Genomic DNA, 25,267 nt, shown 5'->3' with positions numbered 1-25,267 from the left:
TGTTCAAAAAGACAAACTGAAACATTTTCTATGAACCAGCTAATTTTCTTATTGAATTCTACCATAAATGAGGAAAAATGAATTAGTAAATTAAAACTAACAAATCTTCTGACATGCATTTTGCCATCAAAAACCAGCACTTAATATTGCAAAATGAATAAGCAGAGTGGTAATTCAAAGGGAGAGTAAATAATGTTTCAACTGTGCATACCTAAGGAAAAGTGATTTTAGCACCTGAAGATAGAACTTGATTTCTTTAATTTTTTTAAAAAAATTAAACAACAAATGCTTTAATTACTTTCCTAAAAATAGGGTACACTGTAAGATTGGTACAATGATCACAAGGTTGGCTGTTCCAAATATAGTTTTTGTGCGAAGTTCATTACAACCTTTTTTAATTTTATAGCTGAAAAAGTTAAATGGTTCATCCACATTCTTTTGGAAGGGAAGAGGTGAAATTTTATATACGTACATATAATAGAAAGTATGCAGCTTTTTAAGTATTTTACTGTGTTAGAAATGCAGAAGGATGCAAATCGTCTGCTAGATTCTGTCTTGTTCCTCTGGGAATTATATTGCACTGGGCTGAAAGTTGAAATTATAAATGGAAGGATCCAATCTTAAATACATTAGACTCAGAAATCATACCCTGCATTCAGAACAAATAGATCACTTAAACCAAATGAATATTAAATGTAGATAGAAAATGGACTATTTCTGATCTTGCTGAGTATTCTAGGGATCATGAGCTCTTTCTACATGTGGAAATAAGCTTTTGAAAATTCCACTGGATTCCAAAAGAGGTTAGTTGGTGAGAATTAGGTTATAACCAAAGGGAAATGTATGTCTAAATTGCTTACTTATATTTTAAAAATTCCTCTACATGCTGGCCTTCATCATTCAAGACCAAAATACTTAACGTTCTTCAAACCTATATCATCTCTGGATCTCATCCTGTTTTTCCCAGTTAATTAAAAAAACCCAAAAAATTAGGTCCAAGTTTTCCTTGCTTCCCCTTCTCTTGCAACTCCATTTGTTTTTTCAGCTTTGGCTGAACCAGCATAAAAATATTTAGTCCATTCCTAACAGCCCAATTAAACCAAAGTAAATTCATAAAAAGCTTTTCAAAACAACAGAAAATGCTTAAATATAAGCAAATAAATATACTTGAACCAGGTGTGAAGACTGAGAAATAAAAAATGCAGGAATTAACTTTTGAAATTTGAAGGAAGCTTTAAATAAAATTTCAACACCTTCAGTAAGTGATCTAAGCTCCTGGCTACAGGATATTATGAAAACAGCTCTGAACTTTTCCTGCTTTAAAAACTCTAACACATATAAATAATTAAATATTCATTAGAAGAGCGACTTGAAGGTGAGTGCCCCATATTCTCACTGAGTGATACAATTGCTGCACCATGCAATCTCACCTTCTCCAGCCCAATGAATATTCATGCCAAGTGGAACATTTCCAACAGGAGAAATTGCTGCTGGGATATTCAAATTTGGGTAGTGGCCATACTCTTTCAGGTGGGGAAAATGTGTCAAGGACACAAACCCATGATCCAGTCAGAGTACACTGGAATCTAAGAATAGTTTAATCCTGAGGGGCTTTCAAATTGCCTTTTATAGGATCTACTCTAGAACACATTCTTGAAAATGCAGTCAGAATTGAAAATCATAAAAGGTAAACATTTGTTCTGAAAACTGAAGATCCTGAGTAGCTAAAGCAAAGCAATATGCAGTGGTAAGACATAAACTGAGAATTCTAGTGGTGTCTGAAATTCGTTGAGAATGAGATGCCTAAGTGTCATTTTAGTAGCTTAACTCTATTATTTATCCTGTCAAAGGTTTACACAAGATCCTTCAGATGAGATTACTACAAGAAAGTAATCACTGTGTTACATTCAGAACTGAATCATGAAAGTGCTCAAATTATGAAAAACAAATACCAGAATCATAATTTGGCTACATTTTCGGCTGGCAAAGGTTTATAGGGCTTCAGATTTCTCTGGTAGGTTTAGTGTAGTTCAGTACTTTCTTACGGTTTTAAAAGGTTGGTATAATAACCATTTAGTTTATCCATCCCAGTCAAAGGCTAAATAGAACATCTTACCTCTTGCCTCCAGCAAATTATCCAGTTGCAGTGTCTGCAGTTTCTATTACTAATTATTTTGACTGAAGTTCGATAAGTAAGTGCTGAAGGTAACTGATGTTTGATTTCTGTTTGGATGGTACCCTGTACTGCAGAAATACTGACTGGAAGTCACAAAATTAGCCTGGTCCAAAAAATAATTTAAAAAATTCTCACAGAGGAAATTATCATTAGCTTTTTAAAAATAATACAGCAGCAAATCCTGTTATATTTCATGTGCAGTAAGCCAGTTGTTATTACAACTGCATTAGAGCTGCCATTCTCCTTTTCAGCTGAGGAAATATTTGTGCTTATTAACAGCAGAAGCAAGAAAAGGTTTTTCTAAAAAGCGTTCTCAGTGTGTCACCTTGTGCAGGCTGACTCAGAAAATCTGTATTATGGAAAAGGAAAACCAAGTCTGCAATGAGCTCCTGTCTGGTTGGGTAAAGCACCTTCTGTACCAGTGTACACGGATTCATGGCCCTTGCCACCACACCAGAAGAGAATGGTGGCTCAAGGGAGCATGAGGCCTCTAAGCCATGTATGTTGGAGGAACTGCAAAGGCACGAAGGAGAACCTTGGGCTTTACTAACATTTTTAACCAGCACAGTTTAATCAACTAAACCTCATCCTTCTTGCCTGTGGCCCATGGAGCTTCCCCCCTTGTTGCATTAGCACCCATTTTGTTATGTTGCACAGCAAACTATGGCACAATCCTAGGTCACCTTTTGTTTATTTGTTTATTTGTAGTCATGCTGCCACAAAGGACAAAAAGATAAGAGTAAGCATCAAGGACAGGTGTATATATGAATTGTTTCTTTTAGTGACTGTGCCAGGTTAGAAAACTTTAAGTGCTACCCTTTAAAATAAGGTTATAAAGGCAATGCTCAGGCTGCTTAATTGAGTGCATTTTACACAAGTCAGATATTTAAAGAAATGAAGCTGTTACCAATCGAGTTGAACATTCCTGGGTATGTTCTTGCTGAGGAGACTTAAAAAGTACACACCAATTTAGCAAATCAATCTTGTTCTTTTATTCCCCATAAGCACTTATTACCCAGCTTTCACACCCTGTACATAGCAGAACAGTCACAGATCTCAAAAGTTATCTATGCCAGGAAGTCTCTAACTTCTTTTGCTTTGCATTTCAAATAGAAAAGCTAAACAACAAAGGGAGAGAAAACATGGTATCAAAAATAAGGAATGAGGAAAATATTCAGCTGTTCAAATCCTCCAACTGTTGCTCAAAAAAAGTATTTGTTTAATTTTCTGGAATATCCTGGTTGTCTTAATCCATAGGATGTGAACATCTGACGTTCCCTGCTTCAATTAACCTATTTGTTCTGGTTTAATACTGTTAGAAGCAGAGTCAGGACTAGGACAGCCTTAGCATCCAAAAAAATCTCTCTTCAGTCAAGCATCATTCCTCAGAAGTGAGTATAAGAGGAAAAGGTCAGCAAATAATCAGTCATGGTCACACTCTTAAAGAAAGGAAAGAGATCACTTTAGGTTCACATTAATTTCTACCCTGTAGCAAACACTGGCTCACAGAATTGTGCAAATAGGACTTAGCTGCCAGGCTACACCTGACCTTCAAGAAGCTAAATAAGAGTATTAGATGTTCATCATATCATGCACTGTATTTACAGTTTTAACTTGTGGTAGATAGCTTAACATTGAATTACACTCACAGAGAAGAGAAGTAGGCTTTCAGCCCAGATGATTCAAATTACCAAATACTAACTGATAAAACATGAAGAAAAGAACAGAGCTTTTACAGAGTTGCTTTCTCTGCTGGAATGTTGGTTTTAATAGATGAATATTGAGAAGAGATTTGGCTGAGTATTTCAAATGCATTGTCCTTCAGCTGAAAGAAGATAAGCACCTTTAATTTGAAGTCATATTCTTGCCTGCTAGCAACAAACAAAATACATAGTTAAAGCTGTAATCTGATTCAAAGATACTATTACTCCTTTACTGTTTGATCTATAATGTGCACAACTCCTATTAAAACAGAAAGCTGATTAAAATCACAGCATTTCATAGTCAGAACAATTCATATGCAAATGTCCATTTGTAATAATTTCACTTCACACTGATGTTCCTATTACACTGTGGCTGTCACAGCCTTATTTTCAGGAGGACTCAAAAGTCGATCCTTCTCCAACAGAAAAGCAGTGCAAACCCAGGAAACAGGTATTTTCTGGCAGGGTAGAGTGAAGAAGCACAGCACAAGAACCCAGCTAGCTGGCAGGGCTCCTTTGCAGATGGCCCCAGAGCTGTCAGCACACCTGGCTTTGCCCAAGTGGGTAACTTTGCAGTGGCTGTAAATCTTTCAAAGATCAAGATGGAATAGGTGGAACTCACTAGAATCTGCACAACAGTAACACTTGCAATCACAGAATCATGCTTGATATTATTCCACTGCAACCTGGGACATTAAGCCTGTGCTCTGGGTACAGTGGTACGAGAAAGACCTGAGGCTGTGTGGGAATTTTACTCAGTATGAGGTAGTATTAGTCCTGAATAAAAATGGCAGATGGCTTTCCTCTTGCCTTCTACATTGAAAGTGAATACTGTGAGCAAACTATGCATATGAAGGTTACAAATTTCAATTTTCTATTTAAAACCACTTCTGAGTGTTCAGTATTCTACATAGAATAAATTTTGTTAGCACATATGTGTGATATTATAACAGCATTTCAGCTTCTGTAAAAAAAAAAGTGTTAGAGATATAGAGGGAAAAAAAAATCACCATGTATGGAACTTGAAAGTATTTCTTAAAGAGGACCACCATCTCAAGTGCAAGAGCAATCAACATGAAAATGAAGGCACTACACCTAAGGCCAAAGCTCTAGAAACACCAGAACATGTCCCAAACAACTCTAAATGTCTGACTGACAGTAGTATACAAGAATTTCAGTGACACTGCTACAGCATCATAAAGCAGGATGTATAAATGACCTTTAAAACCTCCAGTTACAGAAACAAAAATCCCACAGCTGAACATTTGTCCATGTTTAATTGCACAATATTAGTATTAGTATTATCAGTACTTTTCTTAAAAATACTTATTTTGCATTTGAACAGTAATTACGAGGACCTCTTATTGCACCTAGCACTGCAATACAGTAGCAGTTACAGTATAAGCATTTATAGTATACTTCAGTTGTAGTATAAGCATTTTTGTGCACCAGCTTACTCCCTTTCTCTGCATGCCTCTCTTCTCCCCTTTTCCTTCTCCCATCTGCAGTAAGCAAAGCATTGCCTGGGCAAAATGAGAATGGCTGAGGGAAAGATTTTCTACAGTAGTTCATAAATGTGGATTTAGAAGCAGACTGGAGCTTCTCTTACAGTGTCACAGAAAGAAAAGCAAGGAAAGGAACAGCTACCTAAATAGTACATGTAAATTCCCCCCCTCCCACACATCCATCATACTTAAGAGATAAAAAATGACAACCAGTACACATGTGAGAAGGGTTGGGAAATGGAAAGGATGTGAGGAAACTCAGGGTCTCCAAACCACAGGAAGCAGTGGCCAACGATAAGTAACACAGTGTTGCCACAGAGCAACAGTGAGCTCTGCTTGGCAAGCACAAGCTGGGCCTGACCCCTAAAGCAAGCTTTATGGCAAGTGAAAAATTCCAAGTGCTTAAAGACAGAAAAAGAGAGAAAAATACACAAAACATGAAGAGAAGAATAAGAGATGCTGTACAGATTTACTTGAAGCCAGAGATATTTTCAGGTACTCTTTCATCCACCTTGTTTACTAGAGATGTTTGAGAACCTAACTAGTTAAAGAGCACTACTATTTTAAACAATGACATTAACTCCATTAACTCCAAATTTTACTGATTATTTTCCTCTGAATTCTTGAAGAATGAGCTGCACGACAAGATGGCTTTCAAATCCTGCCTGAAACATTATTCCTAAGCAGGACTGGAAAAATACTGTATTCTATTACCCTGCCATATATATGACACAATTTATATAGGCTGTATGACAATGCTAGATTTAAGGCAGTGTGCCTATGCATTTTATATATAAGTGTATAGATACTTAACATGTCTAGTACCTTACATATGTACACTGATTATTCAATTTCTCCATTAACATTCATATTAAGACCCAGTGGACACAGTTACAATTAATACAAACAGAGAAAGAACAAATTAGAAAAACATTTCAGAATTTGGATGGGATTATTTGTGACTCTGTACAGGCCTGAGATAACTACAATTTAGACTAATTTGACAATTAATTTGCAATAATAACAGTGAATGAATTCAAAACACTATTAGCAGAAGTGGATAGTTGTGTCCTCTTTGCAAGCCCCCTAAATACAGTCAAAATGATAAGAGAGATCATGTGCTGAACAGATGTTCCCTTAGGGGTTGTGCTGCTCAAAGCACTGCAGTGGGCCAAGGCTTTCCAGATAAACACCAAATACACACATGTGTATGTACACACATACTCTGGTACGCCACGGAAATCAGAAACAAAGATTGCTCTTACAACAACACAATAGAAAAGGAGAGTTATTTTTCTGAATGCCAGCTGTGCAACTGGTAAATTTTAAACTAAGACAACACAACCCTATTTTGAGTAATAACACGAATGAAAACAACAGAGAAAAACACAGCATTAGTGTAAAATGAAACCATGTAATAACCTAGTTCAAGTCAGACACTCACTGCAGCAAGTATGAATTTTGAGACAACTGTTTGCCCACTGACTGTGAACATTTTATCCATGCTAGTACTAGTGCTGTCAAGAAAAGGAAACACCCTTCACTCCTTAATGTCTTCTACTGTTATCTTTATACAGGGCTCCAGAAACAGAGAATTTACTTCACCCAAAGTTAATTGAGAGCTTAGCTAGAGAGAAAAAAAATTTGCCAAGAGAGATAAACCCCAAAATGCTCCCAAAACTTAGTGAGACCACTGAACTTTTCCAGTAATTCATTCCACTGTCCAGGGAGGTGCATGACATACCACCACCTTCATGCTTCTTCTAGAGTTCAGCTCCAGGCTTTATAACCCTGAAATGAAGATGAGCAGCCAAATATCAAGAAGCAATACATTTTTCAGCTGGACTGTTCGCTAATTAATTAGGAGCTTTTAGACTCAGGATGACAATCCAGAAATTTATCCGGATTCAAAGATAATCGAACAGATAGCTTGGATAAATAATAATTTCCTGAGATTTCAAATCAGTTTCAAGAGGAATTTGAGGAACTAACGTCTGTGATAGCATAGAACACCACGATTTGGCTTATCTCTTGGAAGTCAAGTTGTTACCAGTCTCTAGAACAGGCAAACACATTCTTGAAGCCTTCTGTAATTATGCAAACATCCAATAAAAAGTTGTAATACTGTAGAAATGAATTCTTTTCAGGGAGACACATGTCAGTAAAGTAAGTCCTTCAATCAGTTTGTGTTGGGAATCACTGCCCTTACCTTTCTGTAGTTAAGCACTACTATCATGTTAGCACTATAAACTTAGCTAGGTGAGTCTGCATTGAGGACATATTACAGGTATGGGAGTGAAAAAGTACCAGAGCAAGGGTCAGACCTACCCGTGGAACTTTGCACTGCTGGTGCAGTATAATTTCTATCTTTCTTAGGGAGAGAGAATTATTATTATTCTGGAGAGAATTATTTGAGGGCTATCTTTACAAGTCTTGATCCAAACAGCAATATGAGGGAACAGCTCTTTTGGCATAGTGTGCAAATGTAAGAAATCATTTTCGAGAAGGTGCAAAATAATAAAGGGTCCAAGGGGACCTACATAACCAGAGATTCCCTTGGTTCCTACACAAAAGCACATGGAGAAATGGTTGAAGTTCAGATCACACTTCAGCAGAAATGAGATTTCCAGAAAAGTTTCTCTAGTCTAACAAGCAGGACACATCTTGCATGGGAAAGAACACAGCACAGGAACACAAAACCCAAGAGATCGGTGTAAATGAGGGCCTGACCAACTGCATACAGGAGGCTGCAGACAGCTAAGGACAGGCTTTTGGAAAGTACTGGGGACTCATATGAATTAAATCACAAAGCCTAATTTCAGCCTGAGAGCCTATTCTCCAATTCTTGTTTTATAGCCCATGGATAGAGACATTGATTTAGGGCTGGGCCCTTGCCTTTGCCTCTCCACTAACTATACTGATTAATGGCAAGGATAAAATTAGCTTTTGGGAGTGCCTGTCCCACAATCATAGGATTATCCCTCCTGCTTTGGCAGAAGATATGACAACTCATCTATTTCAATATTAATATTTCCTTCTTGTGAGAAAAATTTGGTTTGTATGAAGCTAGTTCAGCTTCAACATTCAGGTGCCTTTATTTATAAGGCAGAAAAACTACTTGCTTTGAGATGGCTTTTTAAAATACAAGAATTTGTAGATGATGATCAGCTCATTGTGCAAAATTCTGTTCTATAAATTTATACAACTGAACTCTTGAAGCCTCACAATATAAAAGTTTTTTCTTCTTTTTTTTTCCTCTCCAGACCCTCAAAAATTCCACAGGCTTCTTTTTTGAACTCTCCCCCTTATTTATACCTCTTGGTTAAGTGGAAATATTAAGACACTGGATACAATATTTTGGTACCACTATATTGTAGCATCACACTGACAGCCCAGCTGAAGAAGCTTCTTAAATTGCCCCTTGGCTTTCCTTCAAGTTACTACCCTGGTCATTTTTGTATTTGTAACCCATCTATCTACGCTTAGTTACCTTCCATGTAACAGCCTTAAGAACATGCTTTGTTCTACCATGAGTACTTAACTAGGCAATTCACATATGACTATCAGGCTGTAATACTGATTTAACGTGATTATTAACTAATATCTCACCAATTTTAGACACCCTGCAAAATAGTAGAACTGCTGAGGATACTTACCAAGTGAAAATTTTACCACATTCAAATGCTTAAAAAATAGATGAAAAAGCTTTGAAAGTGTAGAACCTTTAACTCTCAGGTAGAGCTAAAACTCATCTCAATTATCAACTATAAGAGAAGATTTAAGAGACAGGTTTTTAGAAGTACTGTATATAGTCTTTAAGGTATACAATGTAAATTTAAAGAAGAGAAGTAGCAATTTAAATGTCTTAGAAAAATGCAACATATCCACAGCTAGCTTAAAGAGGCCATAATATTTTCAGGAGAAGTAAGATGCCTGTCAGTCATAGGAAGATTCAGACCTACCATTCATGATATTCTGAGGCCTCACTTACACTGTCTTGCCTTTCCCTGCAGAACATCAGGACACTGTGGTATATACAAAGAAAGGAGACTGCATTTCCCACACCTAGCTGCACGCATTCAAGGATAAAGTTGCCAAAGTCTAAACCCCACCTGTAGTTAACAGAGAGATAGAGATGTAACCTCTCCAAGGCAGAATTCATCTCCTCTACCTGAGGAGAGGGGAAATTGTATTTTCCCCTTAACTGCAGCCTTTTACTGAGACTGACAGATGCTTACCCTTTGAATTCTCACACAGGTTAGATGAGAGGAACACCACACCAAGACCTTCTGCACTACAGTAACTGTGAGTGAAGTACAATACACTAAAAACAATTTTCTTCCACCAGCAGAGCTACTCTGTTGGGGAAAGCTCAGAAGTTAGCACAGAGTTGCCAAACCTGATAAATTTTTTCTGCCCTAAGCAGAGGACAGAGCAGGGCTTCATCTCCCATTACTTGTTTTCTCCTAATTTGTTCATACAATTCCAAAGCTTTATGTATCATTATTTTAATTGGGAATGGCAAACTAATGGGCTGAACTTTCTTTGATGGCCAGAGTGCTGTATAGAGATGCATGGAGGGATAGTAAATGATTCAAAGGGGTTGTATCTTTCAGTGTCTAAGAAAATGCTGAAGAAACAGTAAAAAATATTATAGTGAAATTCTTACAGCATTTTTCACTGCAGTTTTGGATGATTCTATTTATGTATCAAATTTATTTGAAGTGGGAACTGAAAACTTTCTATCTTATCATGTAATTCTAAATAATGGCACCACTAGATTGAAAATATCCTCCTGTCAAATCCTTTCAAGGAAGGTGTCTAGCAGCAGATTTCTGCTGCCATTGGTTTGAAATTGTACCAAAACTGGCAATCGTGATTTGCTATTGTATATCAACCCCCACATTAGCCAATGTGTGTGTGTGTGCATATCTGTGTGAAAGTATGTACAAAAATACACTGAAAAATAAATCCAAGTCTGCAGCCTAAGCTAGAATTTTTCAGCTTGCTTTCTGGAAACACAGAAAGTAGGTCAGCACATATTCCAAAATAGCACATCGGCACTGAAAGAAAAAGTAGTATATCTGCACCTTTGGACTTTTTAGCTCATCTCTCTGTAGAGGGAAATGGAGGATGAAAGCCTTCTTCTTATTCTACTATATGCATGAGAAAAAATTGCATATACTTAAAATAGCCCCCAAATAAGCCACCTACATGGGTAAAATGTTGTCTGTTTTAATCAAAGCAAAACAACACTGAGTGAAACCATTTAAGCTTTATCTAAATATAACCAAGGAAAAGCCAGGATGTTTAAAATGTGTTTAAAATGTTGTACTGGATATGTATCACATCCTGTTCCTTGCACATCTTGTTCCTTGTATCAAAAACCTATTTGGTAAAATATTTACTTTGGAAATAACAGCATACTGTCTGTGATTTTGTTGTTCATCTTGTGGGGATTTTTTGGGGGGTGGGTTTTTTGGTTTTTTTTTAGCATTTGCAGTTAGAATTGCTGCCTATTTTGTGATATCTTTCATGCTAGTCACACTTCAAGAAAAATATTTTCTTTTATTTATTCCCCTCCCCACCCACCCCTGGTTTTTAAGAAACCAAAAAGCTAAAGCAAAAACCAAATTACTTAAGCACTCACGCATCTTATAGATATAGATATTCTTAAGAATTCTTCTGGAATTAATAATGCCAAACTCCTTTTCTGAACTATTACAGTTCCTTAACATGAAAGGAAAACCAAAATCCACTCTTAGGCAATATTAAATAATGCTTATCAGCTTAAAATATCACCTGATTCAAGTCAGTATCAATACTGTTGGCTTCAATTTGATGCATGATGCTGATCTCCTTCCCAGAACAGATTTCAAGCTAGAACACTGATATATTTAATGAGGAGAAAATTATATTGCCTCCCTCAAATTCCAAGTGTCAGTCTTCATTTGGATCTCTGCACTAGATTAAAATGAATGCGTGAAAGGTACTGAGCATTGGTAGCATGACCTTTTAAGTTCAGTGATTTCTATGCAACCAGCAGGAATGCCTAAAAATAACAAAACAAGTCTATTTTTAGTTCTTCATTCTCTCGGGCTTTTTTCTTGCTTTATTTTTTTGAACTACTGCTATATTTGTGTTCCATGTCAGTTCTTGGACACTTAGCTCTCACTTATTTTCCTGTATCAGTCAGACCTGTATCAGCATCTCATTCTCCATTTTGTGAAGTACTATAATCCATGTATAGATGTACATTGTTCAGGCAGTTAGAGAACTGGATCTTCCACAGAGCCAGGCCTTCCAAGAAGGGAAATCGAAATGGAGAACAACTTCCTGAACCTACAGCTGCTGGGATCTGCACTTTTCTTTGACTCTCAGTAAACCAATGCTTGCTATCAGAACTTAAGTAAATATCAGGAACTTCCTAGGTAACACAGGCTTCACAATTAACTAAGGGAGGAAATTATGGATTTCTACAATCCATAAAATTTTCAAACTCTGATAAATGAAGTCAAAGTAGCAAAAAAAACCTAAAATGGTTGAACTTTTATGTCCTGTGAGGTTTCCACCTTGCAAAATTTTAAAACTCTAGCCTAGCAAATGAAGTGCATAATTAAACACGATTAATTGCATTCCTAGATTACTGCCAGATAGCTTGTCACATGCCTTGCTGGGTCTAAATACACCGTGTTCATTTGTTACTTCTAAAAGTCAAAGGCACAGAACTAATTGACTTCAATCTGCAGCTGGACAAATACACTATTAAAATATCATCAGATTAAATAAAACAAATAGCATAAATTTACAGTGAAGCATTAAAATAAATAAGGGAAAGTAAGACAGTTGTATTTATGAGTAGCAACAGATATGATCTCTTCTCTCTCTAGCACTCTCTTGTTGAGGACAGCACTGTCATCCTCCAAAACCTGAGAGATCTATGGGAAGATAATAGGTCACACATTCATCAGACTTCAGTACTGCTAATTTTTCTGACATGCAACCAGTGTGATTAAAAAAACCCCACTGCTCTATTTAAATGGAACTAAATCAGTCCCTCAGTTCCCTGGGAGTTTTTCTAAACTGTAGAAGAAATTTCACAATAGCTCATTATGCCATTTGGTCTCATCTCCTTTTAGAAAATAGAAGCCCACAAATATGTTTACATATTCACACAGTTCCATCTCTGAGTTTAAGGATGCTTACAAGACACCTGCTAATATGTCAAATTTGTATTCACTGGAGTGGGAGTCCTGTCATGAGATACCATTTCCACTCAGAAGCCATTAGCTTAACTGCTGAGAGGTTGTATCTTCTCCAACTGCTTCATGAAGGAGAAACATTAGTATAAGCAGTTCTTTGAAGGCACAGTAAAACAGGTAAACTAACCCCGAAGTGGTCAGATCTACTATTTCCTGGAGGTCTTAGAATTCCAGCTGCAAGGTAGTCTAGGAAACAGCTCCTGCATTTCCCAGCTTACCAGCCTGTTATTCCAATAGTGGTACTTTTCCAGACCGGAGTCCTCAGGCACTCATTCCCTCCTGGCTCACGTGGTGCAATGATTTGTGCCTGGAGCTCTGGGATTGTGCTCTGGACTCGTGGGGCTGCACTGCTCTACAGGAGGCAGAGTCTCCCTTACACCCTTCAGTGACTGTCACGGGAACTTCCTCTTGTTCCAACCATGCACCAGGTTGAAACTGGACATGCTGCTGTGAAGGTGTGTCCTAGAGCCCCACCTCAAGCCAGAGAGAACTTACAGACTCGGCCAAATGGAGCTCTTTGCATGTCAGCTGGAAGATACACATCTCTGGCATACACAGCAGCTTATCTCTAGGCAATGAAAATCACCAGAATACATATCACACGTTTACACATCTCTGTGCTCTACAGCATAAATGCATCCTTTTACTTGTTTTGATCTGCACTGTCTTGGATAAAAACCACACTACATAAAACAATAAAGTAAGCACTGAATAATAAATGGCTTTATAATAATTGTCCCAATGTACTTAAAACCACCACCCAAAAATCTAGGAAAGCTGAAATAGAAATATCTGCATTTAAGCAATCAACAAAGAAAATAACATAACTATTCGATTGAAAAGGCTGTGACCCTGTCAAGAATCTTTATAGTACTGCTCTTTAAAAGCAAAAGAAAATATTTCACTCTCTGTTGGAGTAGAACTGGGAGCACTATAGAAGCCAGTACTCCAGGAGAAATTCTGCTAATAGTATAATCTGATGTGGCTTATAGCCGATTACATAGCAAAATTAATTGTCTCTAATAAATCTTATTTGTATGACAGAAGGACTAAACACAGCCTAACAGTAGTTTTAAACAAATACAACCTTCTTTCTAGTAGGAAAAGAAAAGCTTTGTTTTGTTCAAGAGGACACTGATGTACTCATGTTGCTGTATATTTTTCCCCTGGCTCCTTGATACATAAATGCATGGCAGCAATTGCAGCTATTTTATATCTTTTAACTATTACACTTGCAAAATGCTTGTTCATCTGTTTTCCAGCAACGTATCAGCATTTACAAAACCAAGTACAGCCAGCTCTTTACTACAAGGAATTTCAGCCCCAGGAAGGCTTTAACTAAACACTTGCACTGTATCAGATTAGTCAAAAGCCACAGGTTTCTTCAGCTCCTGGTAATGGCTTGGCAGCTTTCAACAACATTAAGACAAAGAATCCACAAACATCCGTAGTAAAGTATGCACAGTCTCATGTCACATGTGATGATCTTAATATAGCTTTGCAATTCATGTTTAAAGCCATAAGAACCCAAAACTTGTCATTGTCAAATATTTAAATTTATGCTCACAATTTTTTTGGTAAGAACCACATATACAAGAAATTCCAAATTCCAATCTGCATGTTTTATATTCTTCACACCTATGCAAAATACTTTTAACTACTTACCAAAAATTTTAGAATAGTTGCCAAATCTATTCAATAAAGAAATGCATTAACACCTAGAATTTATTATCAGTCTTGCCAGAAAAAAACTCATATAAATCTATGACTGGATAATTAATGCAAAGTCTTACCTTTCCCTGAAGCAACAGTTTCCAGCAGTGATCTTTCTTAATGCTTTAATTCTGCAGTGTACTTTTCATAAATGGTTTTCTAGTTCAGACAGAGATGGGTTAACTGCAAGCAGTCTGGATGCTATCTTGCTTGCTTCCTGGAGATCACTGTTTTCCTTTGTGAGCCATCACAACTACCTAGGAAAAATAACAGCCAACCCTCAGTCACCTGGACAATGTGACATATTACTGCTCCCAGATTAAACAAAAGGTTTAAAAGAAATCCATGTCTTAAAACGTGATGTTAAAATTTGTATTTATCTACCAAACATTTCATAACAGATGCCATTAAAAGAATTATTGCATGCTTTCTTACCAGGAGTTCATGTTCTTGGATAGAGACATAAAACAAGCGAGAAAAAATTATATACAAATGTCATATTTTTTTTTAAATTACAACTTGTCTTTACACTGACAATATGAAGTATAAACTAGACTTTAAACTAGACTTTTTTTTTTTTTAGATTTTTGGTCAGAAGCTGTAAGCAACAGCAAAAACTGAGTTACCCTGTAATTCCTTAAGGAGAAGCAAACAGAATGGTGCCTATGAGAGAAAAAAAGTGCTGAAAGTAGGAATGTGCTTCGGTATCTATTTGGGTATAACTGCAAGGTCCCTATTAGAACAGGAAACATTATATTCCTGTTTGGTGCAAATACAGGCACCTGGCTGCCAAAAGCCTCTAAAGCTGAGACTACCACCACTGGCAGCAGATGCAGATACCACACTTTGGAGGGAGGGGAAGCATTATGCCCAGAGGCCCATAATGCTGAATTACCAACTCCAAGTTGAATCTTGTTTGAATATTCTCTGTGAGCTCAAGGAGAGATGATGCTGTGTAAATCTGTGACATGCATAATACACCTTGTTTGCTAACTTGAACATGAAGTGCAGCTACCAGGGCCTTGTCCAACCAAAGCATTGAATATCTCCAAGGACAGAGACACACTTGTCTGGACAGCCACAGTGCTGTCAGAGCAGTCTCTTGAACAGTGAATCTCCACCTGAATACTACAACTCTATGGCAGCAAATAGGACAGTCCATCTCCCCCTCGACTTGTCAAATGTTTGACAGAGCATATAATTAAAAGATCTCCTCAGCTGATATTAACAAATGATACTGAGTAGTCGCCTATCTCATAAGGAGGTGTTTTACAACCTGTCTCCTTCTCCCCACCCTTCCCCTGACACCCTTGCCACTTCAGCATGCATTATTAAATGGGTTATACATCTTGATTTATCTTTTTTGCTGCCTTTATCCTTCTGGATAGCCCGTTGCAGCTGATGTCTATAAAAACACAATAGTACTTCTGTCTACACTTAAAGCAGCACTACTCTGAGTAATTCTCCCCTATCATGTTTATCAGGTTTCCTGAACGTTAAGAGTATCAAACTGTGGCATCTAAGTAAAGTCACTCAGAGATATAGGACAGTCACAGCTGAGATCTGCTCCTTCAATATTTCTTCAGATTTGGGTATTTTTTAATATGTTATACTCTAGATGCATTTTAAAGATAAGGCTCCATTGTTTAGATACTTTTTGGTTTTGTAATATAAGAAACAACAGACAGTAGATCTGACAGGTTACTGAAACCACCCTATTTTCATCTCCCTGCTGAGAAGTCTGCTAATGCCTGTGAGATGCTGTCAAGAGATATACAAGATTTTGGGACAAAAATAGGTTATTGAGTTTTAAAATCATAAAAGGAAATCCCAATTACATGGAATACTTCAGGTTATCATCATCAGCACAAGAGAGCAGATTTATGCATCAGACATCACATCTGTGCAGTAAGAAGAGACTGCATGTTAGAAGTAATCACCTACTTTTACATATCTCTGTGACAAATTGCACTTTTCAGTCTCTGGTAACCTGAAGCCATTATCCTGTGCTCTGGGGGAGGAGGATGGTCAGGAGGAGAGGGAGGAAGAGCTTTCCATACCAGACTCTGTGTAATACAGTGTAATTACTGACTTTCATGGACATTACTTCAAAGAACAGGGACAACCTGAAACAAGCAGTCTCAAGCTAAATATTACAACTCTTTGCAGACACATCACCTTTTCAGTCCAGTATAAAAAGGGCACAGTCTCCTCTACAACCAGACCCTGAACAACGATAAAAATTAGGAACCTGAAATAAAGTATAGTATGGAAATAATTTAACTGTGAAGTGTTGCACAGTGATAAGCCATATGCTATCTAACTTTTTATTCATTCTCCTTGAACAATTCCATTTTAAGTACGCTATTTCTACCCGGGTATTATTTACACCAAACCATGAATTTCACATATCTGTGGTTTGCTACATCAGCCTCATTATATAATATATATATATACACACACACACAAGTCACAGAAATAATTGATAGTTCCACCACGTCCAACTTTTTCTTCTGAAAAAGGAGAATATTTATTTGTATCTTTTTTAGCAGTAAAGAAAATTTTAAAATGCCCTAAGTAGGTACACATTGTTCTTGTAATTATTATTGCTAAACGTGCATTCCTGAAATAATCTCCATAACAGGTCATAATCTTTAGAAGTATCAAAGTTATGATATTAAATGTACAAGAAATGCAGTAACTTCATAGCTGTACAGTAAGACATACCAAATAAAAGGTTTGTCAAAATGCACCTTGTTCTCCAGAAACCAATAAAAATGAGTGAAGGTAAGAGCTGCATCACTCCAGCACCCTCTGTTGGCCTTCAGGCAGCATGGTACTTTGTGCACTTTTAATAAAGTCAGTTGTTGGATCCCGAAGCTATGACAAAGATTCCTTTACAGAAAAAAATACATGAAAAGCAAACAGAAACCTACTGCACAACTCAGTCCTATGCACAAAATCTTCAGCTATATACCACAACATAGTTTAATATGAGATTACTCAGTATTGCTGGATCTGTCATGCATTAGCCCATCTTTGCAGATATTTACAATTGATCTAATTTCAAGGGTAAAATGTTCTTTACAAGCCCTGTCTGTGTCTGATACTTCTGACAAGCAACAATAATAAATTGCACCTTGCATGCAGATCTCACCGACAGAAACAACAGCTCTACAGAAAGAACAACTCTTTTTATGGAACATTATTCACCGTGGCTACTGAGAACTAACAAAGCATACATTATGCAGAATATCATCCACAAAAGCAAGTGCTCCAACCAGGTCTCATCAAGCACACAGAATTAAGTCCAGATGCCAGATACAAGGTGATCTAAATATAAACTCCATACACTGTGCAGAGCCAGATGGTTTAATTTCCAGAAGCAAGGGCCCTTAGCCCAGAGAGCCTGGCAGCTGCTTCCCAAAGCCGGCTCAGAGCTCTGCAGAGGCAGATGTGAAGTTGCAGTGGGGAGCAGAGAGGAAGAGGAAGGAGGAAGCAGGAGGGCTGAGATGGAGAGGTGGGTGTGCTCCCATGGTGCTGGGGGAGGTATGGGTGGGAAGAGCTGCTCCTGAGAAAGAACACCCAGGGTGGTTATGGGGGCTGCCTGGCCCCTCAGTGTGTGAGACCAGGGGAAAGCAGCCTGTGCCTGGCTGTGCAGCAAAAGGCAAAGACCTGCAGCCTGGCCATCTCACAGTCCTTGAACCACCACTGAAGAGCCACAGGCAAAGGGCAGGCAGGACACAAGCAGATCTTAGAGAGCTGTCTGTCTGCTTCCACCAGCCTAGCAGTTGAGCAACTGACTGCTTTATCTCCCTGTGGCTAAGCCAGAGCTGGCCAGAACCCAAAAAAACAACAAAAGAGCTTTTCTTCGCTGATCTTAACGACAGGGAAAAAATTATTCTCAAAAATGTCATCAGCTATTGCAAACCTGCTCCTTTCACGGCCTCTTTGCACCTTTAACCTCTCTAGAGTTTTGTATCTCCTTCGTTTCGTTTTCACAGCATCCTGTCTGCTCACCTGAAATTCATACCCACTGTCTCACCACCCTTCCAGGCCCTGCTTTCTGCTTCTCTTCTTTCCCACACGCAGCTTCATATGATTATCTCCTAATATTTCAATGTTTATCAACTTTAAGATGGTGCTAATAAACAATGATCCATTTGATAACAATCTCCAGAACACGCAGAAATGCATACAAACTTTTTACCAAACAAATCTGTGGTACTATTTGTCAGAAAGCATTACTACCCTATTTCAAATATTTACACACAAGCTTCTACTTTGGGTAATTTATATTATACCACTTAACTGGGATGGAGAAATCAGTTTGATTTGGAATGTCAAGATCTGAATTATTAAGAGTCAAATATTTATTGCACAGAACAAGCTAAAAACCACCTCACAAAATCTATGCAGTTCATTTGAGGTCACTGACTAACCAGTCCAAGGAGTCAGAGGTGGACCCAAACTGAATCCACATCCCCAAACCTCAAAACTGAAAAAAAACCCCAATAGAGCACATGCATTTTCTATTTTCAAGAGTTACTATTCAGACAGTTATTTTCAGACATTTATATTCTTGCCTTATACTAGTATCTGCTGGTTGATATCTTTATCTGTTTTGTTATTTTAAAACAAATTCAACGTTTCATTTTTTCCATGTTTAAAAATTTCCATTTTTTCCATGTTAAATGTCTGGATCCAAACAGTACATGGTAGGAGTTATTTCCTTTAGGTCTTGGCTGTCATTAGGTGGCTGATTAGGGCTGCAGTAGCCTGTTCAGTAACAGGTTACTTATGCAACCACGCTCCTCTGCTTAGCAACCCCAAGGGAGGAATCCAAAACAGCAACTGCACCAGTCACATTTTGCAACTAAAGGTGGAGGAGAAAAAAGAATGAGATGTACAAGGGGAAATACTGCTTTTCTTAATGAGAAATATAACTTTCTAAGAAAAGAAGGCAATAAACAACATAGAAGAATAAATCAAAAGCAGCTAAACTATTTCTCACTCAGAGTGGTAATTAGTTCTGAGATCATAATATGATAATGATTCTTAAGAGAAATAATTGATGCAGAGAACATGTTAATCCCTGCAAAAGATCATGTAAATACCTTGCTATTCTTGCACTAATCTTCCCTTCCCACCAAATGCTGAAAAAATCTTCACTTACAATAAAATCCTGTTAAAAATGTTTTGGGTTAAATAACTGAATATGTTGTATACTTACAGAGAAAGGTTCAGTACTAGTATCTTCGTATCAAGATGTTAAATTAAAAAAAAAAGGAAGTGAGGCAAACATTAAAGATACTGTTGACAATTTTAGGAATACAATTAACTATCAATTTACTAAGTTTGTGCTGGTTAACAATAGGCATAATTATGGGATACATTATTTTGAAGGTTTATAAATAAACATTCTGTGAAAGAATCAATGAAACCAGTATGCCAAACAGTAGTGTATGAAAAAAACCCCCAAATTAAAAACCCCACAAACCTACCCAAAACTATTTGGGTACACAAAATAGTATCACTCTTGTGTCCATAATTGTTCCAGTTAATGATTTTCCCACCCTTCACAAATTCCATTTCTTTCTCTATTTGGCCAGGAACTGATTATGTACCATGAGACAATAAGCTTAGCTGGGGATGCTGACCACTTGTGTTCATATAGAAGTTATATTGTTCATTTTTTAAAGTATTTAATGCAGAGGAGAGAAGCACACCTTCAGAGCAGCAGGGATGCACTTGGCCAGCCCATGAAGTGCAGTGCCACACCAGGAACACCTGTGCTTGCTTCACAACAGCTACACAACACAAAGCTTTTGGTCTGGGGGCTGGAAGGAGCAGAGCTCTATCGGTTGCCCACATCCACCCAAATAACTGCTCTGAGTGTCAGGTTTGCCCTGGCCATGCCTGTGCAGCCTGCAGCTCTGAATTGGTGCAAAAAGCTCGGGAAGGCAGCGTGAGCGTTTCTGCTGCTCCAGCTGACAGCGCGCACGCAGCCCCAGCGCTCCTGCCTTCCCCTCATGCTCTCACAGACAACTGGTACTGCTCTTCACCTGGACTTCAACTCCCATCCCAGAACACTGTCTCTTACACAGGAGCCTTCTCAGGTAACTATGTTGCTTCATCCAGTAAGTAAATGCTTATTTAGTATGAACTACTCATTTAGTAAATACACTAAATGAAGAGTTGAGGTGCGTCATTCATGCTGTGGAATAGATTGATAAACATACCAACAGGCAGGCACTATTCTCTGATGTGTTATTACACAGTCTCTAGAGCTCAACTTGGCAGACTATTTCTTACCAATCACACATAGGATGACTTGCTTCTTTAATATTTACCTAATTAATGACAAAACGCTCACCTTACTGATACACTGTACACCCGTATGACCTGATTAGTATTAGCAAAGGCAGTTTGTTATAAAGCATTCTGTGGTCCTAAAGACATTTACTTAATTCACTGATAGAAAAGAAGATAGAGTGATAAAAAATAAACACCTCAACTATGAAAATTGCTAAGTGAAAGCTAGGATCAACCTTGATTACCAGCAGGGTGACAGTACCTGGATTATTGTCCCCCACTGTGGTCACCGACAGCTCCAAGACACTCTCTGGAGAGCTCAACACTGATAAATACTTCGAGAGTAAACATCAATAAATGCCATCTCATTCTAGTTTTAAACTCTCGTGATTATTTCATAAGAGAATGTTTCAAACCCCAGCAGTTCTAGATACGTTTCACCTCAAAACTGCCTGTCAGTCTTGAATAACTTGCATTTGTCAAAGAGTTCAGAAGTGAAAAGGACTCAATCAGACAGTATTCTAAAAGGGTCCTAATGTCTATGGTAGAGGAGTAAACAATCACAAAAAAACCCCAAAACCAAAACAACCCAACCCTCCTTCTATTTCACCTTAACTTTCATTGGGTAAACTTGAGCACAGCCAATACAAAAGAGCTAGTGGGACAGAGAAGAATGTAGGATGACAGAATCTGATTTTCCAGCATCAGGCCTGATTTCCTCCTGGTGCTGATGGCCTCATTGGGACTCAAAGCAATGAAAAGAAAGCACTTCATTGCTCAAAAAGTAAGGAATTTTCTACCTGTGACTAAAAGGCTTCCTACTGCAAGCATCTCTAATGGTACATCAGGTGCTGGTTTGGTGACTACAGCAAGAGTGAAGGTCCGTTTGAATAAAAATATGTAAAAGAATCCCCTTATTAAAACCTCAGATTTTTAATTGGAGACAAAAATCTGATTTTTATTTTACCAGTCTTCTTTGATGTGGCTGGCAGCAATAGTATTCAGCTAGGAACTAATACTTTTGTTTTGCTAGTTTTAATTAAATTCAATCTCTCAAATGGCATTTCATTTAATAACTTTTCTAAACTTTCTCTCCACTCTGTTTTGATTAATCAGATATGGAAGCAACTTCAGTGACCCAGACAATGGGTTGTGAAACTTTCAATAAGTACACTCTGGATGAAACTCCTACACTGTCTGTAAAACATCCTGAACAAGATTAAGACCTGAATTTTTTCAGCTTTACTTGGAGGCACAAACGTGAAAAACAACTTGAAAGATGGGTACCAAAAAGTGTAGAACAGAAACCCATTTTACAGAGACCCTTTCATGATCTGCAAATATTTTGTCAGCAGCTACGTAGTTTAAGAAAAGAAGCAAAACACCGACTTCAGCCAGTACTTTCCCTTTGTGTCATAAAATTAGCCATCTCTTTAAACTTCCTTTTGTCTAATAGGCAAATTCTTTAGTACAGCATTACTTTTTGCTTTTTCCATCTCAAGTATCTCTTTAGCATTTTAGATATAGAAGAGTAGAAATTGAATAATAAATATAAATAACAACCAAGCAAGGCCTCCTCTTGACTTAGAATCGACTCATCCATCTTCTATGTCTTTATACTTGAAGTATACTCCTTCAGAGTGAATAATTAAAAAAGGCTAACAAAAATAGCATAAGTCATTTTTAGTTGTAATACAAATCAGTTTACAGCCCACCTACTTATTAAAATACTTAAAGCCAAAAAGGAGACAAAAAAGAAAACACAAAACCAAACTCCAGGTGCCTAGACTTGATAATACAAGTGCTCTGAATAATGCTTTTAGTTAGTGCACTTTCTAGACGTCACGCCCATGGCACTCTCAAAAATGAAATCAAGAATCAGAATCATAAAGATTTCCAAAACAATAGATAAATTTAAAAGAGACAGTTGTAAAATTCTTTTAAAGATGATTTCATTTAGGAAAATTAACAATTCAGAAAGTATCTGTAAGAATGCCTTTATATTTGCAATCAGTATTGCTTTTTTTGGTTGTACAATAAACCACTATTAATCATGCTGCCAGCAAACTGCTTCAGAATAAAGCAGACAATACCTTATTCAAAACTTACACCAACAAAACGAGATGAACATGTATCTTGACTAAACAACCTTTTCTCAAAAGTATTATTAGTGAGTCCTTAATGTGTTGCTCTTCTCCACCATGCTCAGAAGATCCAGACCTGCTCGTCTCTGACAGTGAAGCCTCTGATAAATGTCTACCACTCTATCATAAAAAAGGCGGGAAAACTACATTATACAGTTCCAAGTTTTGAAAGAAAAACTTGAGAATATCTGTGGTTTGCAATACTCAGTACTATCTGCTTTTCTGAAAAATAACCAAACCCAACCCAAACCACTACTTATAAAGAAATAATGGAAACAAAAACTAACAAATGCATGCAGCTTCTGTGATAATGTTCCCCTGTATGCAAATCACAGACAGTAACGTACACAGAATTTATTTATTGATGCTTAGCAATCTATATGGGAAATAAGGCATAGGAAAAAAAATCTAAGTTCTATGGAAATATCTAATAGAAAAACAGCAAGTACCAGGTAGCAGAAATACAGGCCTAACTCTTCACTCATCTATTAAAAAGAAGATATCCCCTTTGCCTTGTTCGAGCTGTGCACACAAAACCAGACAGACTTAAATGCTTTTTCCAAAATATTACTCTGAAACTTCTAAAGAGCTAATTAAGGAAAATAATGGTGTCTGTAGCATTCACGGAATTACACAGCTTTCCGTCACTGTGTGTAATTTTGAAATGTAATTTTAACAGAGCAGTAGACCTCAAACCCCATCCCACATCAGCTCCATCCAGCAGTGCCTCCCGGGACAGTGTGGGACTGGTCACACAAGGTGCACCTCTGCTGCCAACACCGTGACCCTGGCTCAGTGCAGCACATGCAGAACTGCTGACTGCAACATCTGGAGGGGAACCTCTGCAGCCCTCAGACTTTCATTTCAAAAGGATAAACAGGAAGGCAAGGACCAGACAACAGCTGCCATTCACTGAAGAGTCTCCCATTAACGATGGGGCCATGCTAAAAGATAAGTGCTTTTTAATTTTGAGGATAATTACAGTTATTAGCTTTTGATCTGTATCATTTTCACTTCTATTTTAATTGCTGAGCTAGAAGTCCCTTCTTGCAAAAAGTAACCTTCACCAGTCTGTTCTCAAAGGTATATTTATCAAGTTCACATTCCCCAATGACATGTTTATCCAAGACCTTCAAGGTACTGGAAAATCCTACTCGTTTTTTTGCAATTAATAAGGATGTCTTAAAATATGAAATCTAATACTGACTGAAGAATGCAGGGGAAAACACAACCATTCTACATCAAGGTCTTTTTGAAGAGGACCTCATGAAGTATTATCATTATTACATCTACATGGATTGTTGCTTCAGACACAAAGACTCTTTCCTTTTCTATGTAAATCCATTTTTAAAGCATTGTGCAGGTAAGTATGCACACAAGTATGAAAAACATACAAGTTTGGAACAGTTCATTCTACACAGACCATGGTTGGTCTGTATAAGCCATTCAATATATAAGACACCTATGTACTTGATTCAATTCTGGGACAAGCAACAAAAATCTAATCTGAAACCATAATCTTTAAATACATTGGTCTGTGGAAAATAAGAATATTCAGGCACACTACATACCAGCTGACAAAAAAAAAAGCTGGTAAGTTTCATATGTATCAAGCACCTCAGTGATCCTCTATCCATACTATGCTCAAGAAATTCAAACCCTCTCCCTTTCCTTTTAGCTTTTCTGTCTCAATTTCTTTGTAATCATTAGTGCCAGATTGTCTATTTTTCAACAGAAAAAAGCACAGGAAGCCTGTGCAGCTTTATAAGTTAATGAAAGAAATCAAGTGCCTCATCATGTAATACAAATCCAACCTTTTTGTTACATGCTGTATGCTACTCCTTACTTATTCTAGGCAGTAAATGAACTGAAATTGACCCTGATACTGACATTTGCCATCATTCTTTAAAGTATCTCTCAATTCTATCCTTTGACAATTGCCATCACTGTTTCACAATAACTATTGAATTGGTTTTGGTATATGGGCACAATCTCCTTATAATTCAGCCAGAGAGTAACCTAACTTATAACTTACACTAGTGAACATGCAGATGTTTCCTTTAATGATTACTATAAAATGCCCTGCAAACTTGAGGCATCAAAAAAGTGAAAATAATAATAAAAATGAATCACGCAGTATTTATACAGAGATTAATCCACATTGGCCATTTTTCCCCCCTAAGTAATTTCATTCAGCTTGCAAACAAAAAAAACACCACCCTCAGTCTCAGGATAGTTCTATACAAGCCAACTTCATGCATTTTATTTATTTTAAGGGGCTAGCTAATAAAGAAAAATAGCCCTTGCTACTGAGATTTCTAAAAAGGAATTTATAAGGAGTAAAGTTTGCTACAGGGCAGGTAGAACGTATTTAGAACTATCGTGCATGTTCACTGATTTCCATCATATATTCATAAAACTAAATCACACATTCATTAAGCAAAACTGT

At 37.4% G+C, this 25,267-nt stretch overlaps 1 protein-coding gene across 2 annotated transcripts in view; it reads right to left on the bottom strand.

Annotated features, from left to right (window-relative positions):
• The window catches only part of FRY (FRY microtubule binding protein), a 219,990-nt gene that overhangs the window by 177,978 nt on the left and 16,745 nt on the right, over positions 1-25,267 (bottom strand). For both annotated transcript variants that reach the window (XM_088159551.1, XM_088159552.1), the window contains exon 2: positions 14,440-14,616. The gene's annotated coding sequence lies outside the window, so the exon portion shown is untranslated. The remainder of the gene's footprint in view (positions 1-14,439; positions 14,617-25,267) is intronic.

The sequence above is a fragment of the Sturnus vulgaris genome, chromosome 2 (genome assembly GCF_052056855.1).
Source record: "Sturnus vulgaris isolate bStuVul1 chromosome 2, bStuVul1.hap1, whole genome shotgun sequence".
Classification (NCBI taxonomy): Eukaryota; Metazoa; Chordata; class Aves; order Passeriformes; family Sturnidae; genus Sturnus; species Sturnus vulgaris.
This window is presented reverse-complemented; position numbering and strand designations above follow the sequence as displayed.